The sequence below is a fragment of the Diprion similis genome, chromosome 9 (genome assembly GCF_021155765.1).
Source record: "Diprion similis isolate iyDipSimi1 chromosome 9, iyDipSimi1.1, whole genome shotgun sequence".
In the NCBI taxonomy this organism is placed as follows: domain Eukaryota; kingdom Metazoa; phylum Arthropoda; class Insecta; order Hymenoptera; family Diprionidae; genus Diprion; species Diprion similis.
This window is the reverse complement of record NC_060113.1, coordinates 9,589,947-9,602,765: the sequence shown is the minus strand read 5'-3', so window position 1 is coordinate 9,602,765 and position 12,819 is coordinate 9,589,947.

Below are 12,819 nucleotides of genomic sequence, written 5' to 3'. Positions count from 1 at the left end.
TAAGCTTTAAAAAAAAAAGGATGAATAAATTTGAAAATATTATATAAATGATGAAAAGTGAAACAATAAGTTACCGATTAAGTATTGCAGTATGAAAACACAGATAGGATATCACGACGCGGAAATAATCATAACGCACGGAATAGAATCAATATTGAGCTCGAAGAGAAAAAGTTTGAATGAGTTCAAAAAAAATTTAGAAATAATAAAGAGAAAACGATAGGTCGAAATATCATTACCATCTTCACGATAACACGAGTAACTTTGACTCTGCGCGTGGTTGACGAGAAACGAACGACCGGTAAACGTTTGAATTTCGAACTCCCACGCCGAGGGATGTAGCGGCTGCACAGCGGTTGGGAATTCCGAACGGCGTGGCCTCGAAAACACCGCGTTCTTGCGCTTACAATGACACGTAACGAAAATCTTCGACAACACAGCACGAAATGGAAATATAACCGATTTTAACAGAATATCACTTGATCAGAAACGAACCGAGTTGGAATGATCACGCTGCACGAAACAAAGTTGGTTCTGAGTTGCGCGTAGTTACGACACACAGTAAGAGAAAAACGGAAAACAGAATAAAAAAACTCCATGCCGCCGAAAAAAGCACGAGATCGAATCAGGTATAAATATCACTCACAATCACTGTAACGACGAGCGACCACGAGGCGGGGAGTGATTATTACCGATGGTTCGAAAAAATGACAGATTACACCTCGACACGTCGCGGCGTTCACGTTGGAGGATGCGAAACGACTGACCGGCGAGCAAGCGTTCGAACATCCAACTCGCCCGCAGGGGGAAGCAGCGGCTCGTCCACGAGCGAGAGGCCGGTATGGCGTGGCTTCGAAAACACAGCGTTCTCGCGAACACAAAGGCAGAGAATAAAAATTGACAGAAACGCTGTATAACGTGTCACCGATTGAGGATTTCAAAACAAACACAAAGCAACACGACGCGTAAATATTAATAACGCACGGAATAGAATTAATAATGAGCTTTCCGAAAGATGGGACGAATAAATTTGCAAAAGTTTAGAAAATGATGAAAAATAAAACAATAGGTTGAATATTCTTACCTTCTTCTCCACAACAGGGAAAACTCCGACTCGGCGCGTGGTTGATGCGAAACGAATAACCGGTGAGCGTTCGAATTTCGAACTCTCACGTCAAGGGATGCGGCGGCTGCACGGCGGTTGAGAACCGAGAACGGCGAGACTCTGAAACCATCGCGTTTTCGCGTACGCACAGGCAAAGATTTAAAATTTACAATGATACCGATCAAGAATTATAGGACATACACAAACGCAAAACAATATGAGGCGGCAATATTGATCATGCACGGAATAGAATTAATGTAAGCTTTAAAAAAGAAAGGATGGATAAAATTGAAAATATTTTATGAATGATGAAAAGTGAAACAATAAATTACCGATTAAGTCTTGCAGTACAGAAACACAGAAGGGATATTACGACGCGGAAATAATGATAACGCACGAAATAGAATTAATATTGTGCTCGGAGAGAAAATGTTTGAATAAGTTATAAAAAAATTTAGAATTAATAACAAGAAAACGATAGGTCGAACTATCATTACCATCTCCACGAAAACACGAGAAACTTTGACTCTGCGCGTGGTTGAAGAGAAACGAACGACCGGTAAACGTTTGAATTTCGAACTCCCACGCTGAGGGATGCAGCGGCTGCACGGCGGTTGGAAACCGAGAACGGCGTGACTTCGAAAACACCGCGCTTTAGCGTTCAAAGAGGCCAAGATTTAAAATTCACAGAGACGCTGTACAATGTGGTACCGATCGAGAAATTTAGAACGTACACAAACGCAGAACATCAAGGAAAGGGAATAATAATGACGCAGGGAATAGAATTAATATGAGCTTTAAAAAAAATAGGATGAATAGTTTAGAAAATATTTTGTAAAAGATAAAAAGTGAAACAATAAGTAACCGATCGAGTATTGCAGGACAAAACCTAGGATAGGATATCACGACGCGGAAATAATGATAACGCACGGAATAGAATTAATATTAAGCTCGAAGAGAAATAGTTTGAATAAGTTATAAAAAAATTTAGAAATAATAACAAGGAAACGATAGGTCGAAATATCATTACCATTTTTACGAAAACACGAGAAACTTTGACTCTGCGCGTGGTTGACGAGAAACGAACGACCGGTAAAAGTTTGAATTTCGAACTCCCACGCTAAGGGATGCAGCGGCTGCACGGCGGTTGGAAACCGAGAACGGCGTGACTTCGAAAACACCGCGCTTTAGCGTTCGAAGAGGCAAAGATTGAAAATTCACAGAAACGCTGTACAATGTGGTACCGATTTAGAATTTAAGAACGTACACAAACGCAGAACAACACGAAGCGGGAATATTAATGACGCACGGAATAGAATTAATGTAAGCGTTGAAAAAAAAAGGATGAATAAATTTGAAAATATTTAATAAATGATGAGAAGTGAAACAATAAGTTACCGATTGAGTATTGCAGGACAAAAATAAAGATAGGATATCACGACGCGGAAATAATGATAACGCACCGAATAGAATCAATATTGAGCGCAAAAAGGAATAGTTTAAAGAAGTTATGAAAAAATTTATAAATGCTGAAAAGAGAACAATAAGTTGGAATATTATTACTATCATTTTAAAAACACGGAAACTCTGACTCTGCGTGTGGTTGACGAGAAACGAACGACCGGTGAACGTTTGAATTTAGAACTCCCACGCTGAGGGATGCAGCGGCTGCACGGCGGTTGGGAACCGAGAACGGCGTGACTTCGAAAACACCGCGCTTTCGCGTTCGCAGAGGCAAAGATTTAAAATTTACAGAGACACTGTACAATGTGGTACCGATCGAGAATTTTAGAACGTACACAAACGCAGAACAACACAAAGCGGGAATATTAATGACGAACGGAATAGAATTAATGTAAGCTTTATGAAAAAAGGATGAACAAATTTGAAAATATTTTAGAAAAGACGAAAAGTACAACAATAAGCTACCGATTGAGTATTGCAGGACACAAACAAAGATAGGATTTCACGACGCGGAAATAATGATAACGCACAGAATAGAATTAATAGTAAGCTCGAAGAGACAAAGTTTAAATGAGTTATAAAAAAATTTAGAAATAATAAAAAGGAAACAATAGGTCGAAATATCAATACCATCATTTTGAAAACACGAGAAACCCTGACTCTGCGCGTGGTTGACGAGAGACTGATATCCGGTAGAAGTTCGAATTTCGAACTCCCACGCCGAGGGATGCAGCGGCTGCGGGGCGGTTGAGAACCAAGAACGGCGTGACTCCGAAAACACCGCGTTTGCGCGATCGCAGAGGCAAAGATTTAAAATTTACATAGACGCTGTACAATGTGGTACCGATCGAGAATTTTAGAACGTACACAAACGCAGAACAACACGAAGCGGGAATATTAATGTCGCACGGAATAGAATTAATATGAGCTTCAAAAAAAAAATGGGATAAAGAAATATGAAAATATTTTATAAATGATGAAAAGTAAAACAATAAGTAACCGATCGAGTATTGCAGGACAAAAACTAAGATAGGATATCGCGACGCGGAAATAATGATAACGCACGGAATAGAATTAATATTAAGCTCGAAGAAAAAAAGTTTGAATACGTTATAAAAGAATTTAGAAATAATAAAAAGAAAACAATAGGTCGAAATATCATTACCATCTTTTCGCAAACACGAGAAACTCCGACTCTGCGCGTGGTTGACGAGAAACAAATATCCGGTAAACGTTCGAATTTCGAACTTCCACGCCGAGGGATGCAGCGGCTGCACGGCGGTTGAGAACCAAGAACGGCGTGACTCCGAAAACACCGCGTTTTCGCGTCCGCAGAGGCCAAGTTTCAAAATTTACAGAGACGCTGTACAATGTGGTACCGATCGAGAATTTTAGAACGTACACAAACGCAGAACAACACGGAGCGGGAATATTAATGACGTACGGAATAGGATTGATATGAGCTTCAAAAAAAATTGAATGAATAAATTCGAAAATATTTTATAAATTATGAAAAGTGAAACAATAAGTTACCGATTAGGTATTGCAGGACAAAAACAAAGATAGGATATCACGACGCGGAAATAATAATAACGCACGGAATAGAATTAATATTAAGCTCGAAGAGAAATAGTTTGAATAAGTTATGAAAAAATTTATGAATGATAGAAAGAAAACAATAGGTTGGAATTTTATGACCATCTTCTCAAAAACACAAGAAACTCTGACTCCGCGCGTGGTTGACCAGAAACGAATATCCGGTAAACGTTCGAATTTTGAACTTCTACGCCAAGGGATGCAGCGGCTGCGGGGCGGTTGAGAACCAAGAACGGCGTGACTTCGAAAACACCGCGTTTGCGCGATCGCAAAGGCAAAGATTCAAAATTTACATAGACGCTGTACAATGTGGTACCGATCGAGATCTCTAGAACGTACACAAACGCAGAACAATAAGAAGCGGGAATAATAATAACGCAGGGAATAGAATTAATATGAGCTTTAAAAAAAATAGGATGAATAGTTTAGAAAATATTTTGTAAAAGATGGAAAGTGAAACAATATGTAACCGATCGAGTATTGCAGGACAAAAACTAGGATAGGATATCACGACGCGGAAATAATGATAACGCACGGAATAGAATTAATATTAAGCTCGAAGAGAAAAAGTTTGAATAAGTTATAAAATAATTTAGAAATAATAAAAAGAAAACAATAGGTCGAAATATCATTACCATCTTTTCGCAAACACGAGAAACTCCGACTCTGCGCGTGGTTGACGAGAAACAAATATCCGGTGAACGTTCGAATTTCGAACTCCCACGCCGAGGGATGCAGCGGCTGCACGGCGGTTGAGATACGAGAACGGCGTGACTTTGAAAACACCGCGTTTTCGCGTTCGCAGAGGCAAAGATTTAAAATTTACAGAGACACTGTACAATGTGGTACGGTTCGAGAATTTTAGAACGTACACAAACGCAGAACAACACGAAGCGGGAATATTAATGACGCACGGAATAGAATTAATGTAAGCTTTATAAAAAAAGGATGAATAAATTTGGAAATATTCTAGAAAAGATGAAAAGTACAACAATAAGCTACCGATTGAGTATTGCGGGACACAAACAAAGATAGGATTTCACGACGCGGAAATAATGATAACGCACAGAATAGAATTGATAGTTAGCGCGAAGAGACAAAGTTTGAATAAGTTATAAAAAAATTTAGAAATAATAAAAACAGAACAATAGGTCGAAATATCATTACCATCATTTTGAAAACACGAGAAACCCTGACTCTGCGCGTGGTTGACGAGAGACTGATATCCGGTGAACGTTCGAATTTCGAACTCCCACGCCGAGGGATGCAGCGGCTGCACGGCGGTTGACAACCCAGAACGGCGTGACTTCGAAAACACCGCGTTTTCGCGTACGCAGAGGCAAAGATTTCAAATCTACAAAGACGCTGTACAATGTGGTACCGATCGAGAATTTTCAAACATACACGAACGCAGAACAACACGAAGCGGGAATATTAATGACGTACGGAATAGAATTGATATAAGCTTCAAAAAAAATTGAATGAATAGATTCGAGAATATTTTATGAATTATGAAAAGTGAAACAATAAGTTACCGATTAGGTATTGCAGTACAAGAACACAGATAGGATATCACGACGCGGAAATAATGATAACGCACAAATAGAATCAATATTAAGCTCGGAGAGAAAAAGTTTGAATAAGTTATAAAAAAATTTAGAAATGATAGAAAGAAAACGATAGGTCGAAATATCATTACCATCATTACGATAACACGAGAAACTTTGACTTTGCGCGTGGTTGACGAGAAACGAACGACCGGTAAACGTTTGAATTTTGAACTCCCACGCCGAGGAATGCAGCGGCTGCACAGCGGTTGGGAATTCCGAACGGCGTGACCTCGAAAACACCGCGTTCTCGCGTACACAAAGGCAGAGAATAAAAATTGACAAAAACGCTGTATAACGTGTTACCGATTGAGGATCTTAAAACAAACACAAACACAAAGCAAAACGACGCGGAAATATCAATAACGCACAAAATAGAATTAATAATAAGCTCTCGAAAAGATGGGATGAATAAATTTGAAAAAGTTTAATAAATGATGAAAAATAAAACAATAGGTTGAATATTCTTACCTTCTTCTCCACAACACGGAAAACTCCAACTCGGCGCGTGGTTGATGCGAAACGAATAACCGGTAAGCGTTCGAATTTCGAACTATCACGTCAAGGGATGCGGCGGCTGCACGGCGGTTGAGATCCGAGAACGGCGAGACTCTGAAACCACCGCGTTCTCGCGTACGCACAGGCAAAAATTTAAAATTTACAATGATACCGATCAAGAATTATAGGACATACACGAACGCAAAACAATACGAAGCGGCAATATTGATCATGCACGGAATAGAATTGATATTGAGCTCAAAGAAATGAAGGACGAATGAATTAAGAAAAAAAAATTTCAAATGATAAAGAGAAAATCAATGAGTTGAAATATTATTACCATCATTTCAAAAACACGAGAAACCCTGACTTTGCGCGTGGTTGACGAGAAACTATTATCCGGTAAAAGTTCGAATTTCGAACTCCCACGCCGAGGGATGCAGCGGCTGCACGGCGGTTGGGAACCGAGAACGGCGTGACTTCGAAAACACCGCGTTTTTGCGCTTACAATGACACGTAACAAAAATCTTCGACAACACAGCACGAAATGGAAATATAACCGATTTTAACAGAATATCACTCGATCAGAAAAGAACCGAGTTGGGATGATCACGCTGCACGAAACAAAGTTGGTTTTAAGTTCCGCGTAGTTACGACACACAGTAAGAGAAAAGCGGAAAACAGAATAAAAAAACTCCAAGCCGTCGGAAAAAGCACGAGATCGAATCAGGTATAAATATCACTCACAATCACTGTAACGACGAGCGACCACGAGGCGGGGAGTGATTATTACCGATGGTTCGAAAAAATGACAGATTACACCTCGACACGTCGCGGCGTTCACGTTGGAGGATGCGAAACGACTGACCGGCGAGCAAGCGTTCGAACATCCAACTCGCCCGCAGGGGGAAGCAGCGGCTCGTCCACGAGCGAGAGGCCGGTATGGCGTGGCTTCGAAAACACAGCGTTCTCGCGTACACAAAGGCAGAGAATAAAAATTGACGAAAACGCTGTATAACGTGTTACCGATTGCGGATTTCAAAACAAACACAAAGCAACACGACGCGTGAATATTAATAACGCACGGAATAGAATTAATAACAAGCTTTCCGAAAGATGGGATGAATAAATTTGAAAAAGTTTAGAAAATGATGAAAAATAAAACAATAGGTTGAATATTCTTACCTTCTTCTCCACAACAGGGAAAACTCCGACTCGGCGCGTGGTTGATGCGAAACGAATAACCGGTGAGCGTTCGAATTTCGAACTCTCACGTCAAGGGATGCGGCGGCTGCACGGCGGTTGAGAACCGAGAACAGCGAGGCTCTGCAACCATCGCGTTTTCGTGTACGCACAGGCAAAGATTTAAAATTTACAATGATACCGATCAAGAATTATAGGACATACACAAACGCAAAACAATATGAGGCGGCAATATTGATCATGCACGGAATAGAATTAATGTAAGCTTTAAAAAAGAAAGGATGAATAAAATTGAAAATATTTTATGAATGATGAAAAGTGGAACAATAAATTACCGATTAAGTATTGCAGTACAAACACACAGAAGGGATATCACGACGCGGAAATAATGATAACGCACGAAATAGAATTAATATTGTGCTCGAAGAGAAAATGTTTAAATAAGTTATAAAAAAATTTAGAAATAATAACAAGAAAACGATAGGTCGAAATATCATTACCATCTTTACGAAAACACGAGAAACTTTGACTCTGCGCGTGGTTGACGAGAAACGAACGACCGGTAAACGTTTGAATTTCGAACTCCCACGCTGAGGGATGCAGCGGCTGCGCGGCGGTCGGAAACCGAGAACGGCGTGACTTCGAAAACACCGCGCTTTAGCGTTCGAAGAGGCAAAGATTTAAAATTTACAGAAACGCTGTACAATGTGATACCGATCGAGAATTTTAGAACGTACACAAACGCGGAACAACACGAAGCGGGAATATTAATGACGCACGGAATAGAATTAATGTAAGCTTTATAAAAAAAGGATGAATAAATTTGGAAATATTCTAGAAAAGATGAAAAGTACAACGATAAGTTACCGATTGAGTATTGCAGGACAAAAATAAAGATAGGATATCACGACGCGGAAATGATGATAACGCACCGAATAGAATCAATATTGAGCGCAAAAAGGAATAGTTGAAAGAAGTTATGAAAAACTTTATAAATGCTGAAAAGAGAACAATAAGTTGGAATATTATTACTATCATTTTAAAAACACGGAAACTCTGACTCTGCGCGTGGTTGACGAGAAACGAATATCCGGTAAACGTTCGAATTTCGGACTCCCACGCCGAGGGATGCAGCGGCTGCACGGCGGTCGAGAACCGAGAACGGCGTGACTTCGAAAACACCGCGGTTTCGCATTCGCAGAGGCAAAGATTCAAAATTTACATAGACGCTGTACAATGTGGTACCGATCGAGAATTCTAGAACGTACACGAACGCAGAACAACAAGAAGCGGGAATAATAATAACGCAGGGAATAGAATTAATATAAGCTTTAAAAAAAATAGGATGAATAGTTTAGAAAATATTTTGTAAAAGATGAGAAGTGAAACAATAAGTAACCGATCGAGTATTGAAGGACAAAAACTAGGATAGGATATCACGACGCGGAAATAATGATAACGCACGGAATAGAATTAATATTAAGCTCGAAGAGAAAAAGTTTAAATAAGTTATAAAATAATTTAAAAATAATAAAAAGAAAACGATAGGTCGAAATATCATTACCATCTTTACGAAAACACGAAAAACTTTGACTCTGCGCGTGGTTGACGAGAAACGAATATCCGGTAAACGTTCGAATTTCGAACTTCCACGCCGAGGGATGCAGCGGCTGCACGGCGGTTGAGATGCGAGAACGGCGTGACTTTGAAAACACCGCGTTTTCGCGTTTGCAGAGGCAAAGATTCAAAATTTACAGAGACACTGTACAATGTGGTAACGTTCGAGAATTTGAGAACGTACACAAACGCAGAACAACACGAAGCGGGAATATCAATGTCGCACGGAATAGAATTAATATAAGCTTCAGAAAAAAATGGGATAAAGAAATTTGGAAATATTTTATAAATGATGAAAAATAAAACAATAAGTTACCGATTGAGTATTGCAGGACAAAAACAAAGATAGGATATCACGACGCGAAAATAATGATAACGCACGGAATAGAATAGTAAGCTCGAAGAGACAAAGTTTAAATAAGTTATAAAAAAATTTAGAAATAATAAAAAGAAAACAATAGGTCGAAATATCATTACCATCATTTTGAAAACACGAGAAACCCTGACTCTGCGCGTGGTTGACGAGAGACTGATATCCGGTGAACGTTCGAATTTCGAACTCCCACGCCGAGGGATGCAGCGGCTGCACGGCGGTTGGGAACCGAGAACGGCGTGACTCCGAGAACACCGCGTTTTCGCGTTCGCAGAGGCAAAGTTTCAAAATTTACAGAGACGCTGTACAATGTGATACCGATCGAGAATTTTAGAACGTACACAAACGCAGAACAACACGAAGCGGGAATATTAATGACGCACGGAATAGAATTAATGTAAGCTTTATAAAAAAAGGATGAATAAATTTGAAAATATTCTAGAAAAGATGAAAAGTACAACAATAAGCTACCGATTGAGTATTGCAGGACAAAAACAAAGATAGGATATCACGACGCGGAAATAATGATAACGCACGGAATAGAATTAATATTGAGCTCGAAGAGAAAAAGTTTGAATGAGTTATAAAAAAATTTAGAAATAATAAAAAGGAAACAATAGGTCGAAATATCAATACCATCATTTTGAAAACACGAGAAACCCTGACTCTGCGCGTGGTTGACGAGAGACTGATATCCGGTAAAAGTTCGAATTTCGAACTCCCACGCCGAGGGATGCAGCGGCTGCGGGGCGGTTGAGAACCAAGAACGGCGTGACTCCGAAAACACCGCGTTTGCGCGATCGCAGAGGCAAAGATTTAAAATTTACATAGACGCTGTACAATGTGGTACCGATCGAGAATTTTAGAACGTACACAAACGCAGAACAACACAAAGCGGGAATATTAATGACGAACGGAATAGAATTAATGTAAGCTTTATGAAAAAAGGATGAACAAATTTGAAAATATTTTAGAAAAGACGAAAAGTACAACAATAAGCTACCGATTGAGTATTGCAGGACACAAACAAAGATAGGATTTCACGACGCGGAAATAATGATAACGCACAGAATAGAATTAATAGTAAGCTCGAAGAGACAAAGTTTAAATGAGTTATAAAAAAATTTAGAAATAATAAAAAGGAAACAATAGGTCGAAATATCAATACCATCATTTTGAAAACACGAGAAACCCTGACTCTGCGCGTGGTTGACGAGAGACTGATATCCGGTAAAAGTTCGAATTTCGAACTCCCACGCCGAGGGATGCAGCGGCTGCGGGGCGGTTGAGAACCAAGAACGGCGTGACTCCGAAAACACCGCGTTTGCGCGATCGCAGAGGCAAAGATTTAAAATTTACATAGACGCTGTACAATGTGGTACCGATCGAGAATTTTAGAACGTACACAAACGCAGAACAACACGAAGCGGGAATATTAATGTCGCACGGAATAGAATTAATATGAGCTTCAAAAAAAAAATGGGATAAAGAAATTGGAAAATATTTTATAAATGATGAAAAGTAAAACAATAAGTAACCGATCGAGTATTGCAGGACAAAAACTAAGATAGGATATCGCGACGCGGAAATAATGATAACGCACGGAATAGAATTAATATTAAGCTCGAAGAAAAAAAGTTTGAATACGTTATAAAAGAATTTAGAAATAATAAAAAGAAAACAATAGGTCGAAATATCATTACCATCTTTTCGCAAACACGAGAAACTCCGACTCTGCGCGTGGTTGACGAGAAACAAATATCCGGTAAACGTTCGAATTTCGAACTTCCACGCCGAGGGATGCAGCGGCTGCACGGCGGTTGAGAACCAAGAACGGCGTGACTCCGAAAACACCGCGTTTTCGCGTCCGCAGAGGCAAAGTTTCAAAATTTACAGAGACGCTGTACAATGTGGTACCGATCGAGAATTTTAGAACGTACACAAACGCAGAACAACACGGAGCGGGAATATTCATGACGTACGGAATAGGATTGATATGAGCTTCAAAAAAAATTGAATGAATAAATTCGAAAATATTTTATAAATTATGAAAAGTGAAACAATAAGTTACCGATTAGGTATTGCAGGACAAAAACAAAGATAGGATATCACGACGCGGAAATAATAATAACGCACGGAATAGAATTAATATTAAGCTCGAAGAGAAATAGTTTGAATAAGTTATGAAAAAATTTATGAATGATAGAAAGAAAACAATAGGTTGGAATTTTATGACCATCTTCTCAAAAACACAAGAAACTCTGACTCCGCGCGTGGTTGACCAGAAACGAATATCCGGTAAACGTTCGAATTTTGAACTTCTACGCCAAGGGATGCAGCGGCTGCGGGGCGGTTGAGAACCAAGAACGGCGTGACTTCGAAAACACCGCGTTTGCGCGATCGCAAAGGCAAAGATTCAAAATTTACATAGACGCTGTACAATGTGGTACCGATCGAGATCTCTAGAACGTACACAAACGCAGAACAATAAGAAGCGGGAATAATAATAACGCAGGGAATAGAATTAATATGAGCTTTAAAAAAAATAGGATGAATAGTTTAGAAAATATTTTGTAAAAGATGGAAAGTGAAACAATATGTAACCGATCGAGTATTGCAGGACAAAAACTAGGATAGGATATCACGACGCGGAAATAATGATAACGCACGGAATAGAATTAATATTAAGCTCGAAGAGAAAAAGTTTGAATACGTTATAAAAGAATTTAGAAATAATAAAAAGAAAACGATAGGTCGAAATATCATTACCATGTTCACGAAAACACGAGAAACCCTGACTTTGCGCGTGGTTGACGAGAAACTATTATCCGGTAAAAGTTCGAATTTCGAACTCCCACGCCGAGGGATGCAGCGGCTGCACGGGGGTTGGGAACCGAGAACGGCGTGACTTCGAAAACACCGCGTTTTCGCGTTCGCAGAGGCAAAGATTCAAAATTTACAGAGACGCTGTACAATGTGGTACCGATCGAGAATTTTAGAACGTACACAAACGCAGAACAACACGAAGCGGGAATATTGATTACGCACGGAATAGAATTGATATGAGCTTCAAAAAAAAATGGGATAAAAAAATTTGAAATTATTTTATAAATGATGAAAAATAAAACAATAAGTTACCGATTGATTATTGCAGGACAAAAACAAAGATAGGATATCACGACGCGGAAATACTGATAACGCACCGAATAGAAATAATTATGAGCGCAAAGAGGAATGTTTTAAAGAAGTTATGAAAAAATTTATAAATGCTGAAAAGAGAACAATAAGTTGGAATATTATTACTATCTTTTTAAAAACACGAAAACTCTGACTCTGCGCGTGGTTGACGAGAAACG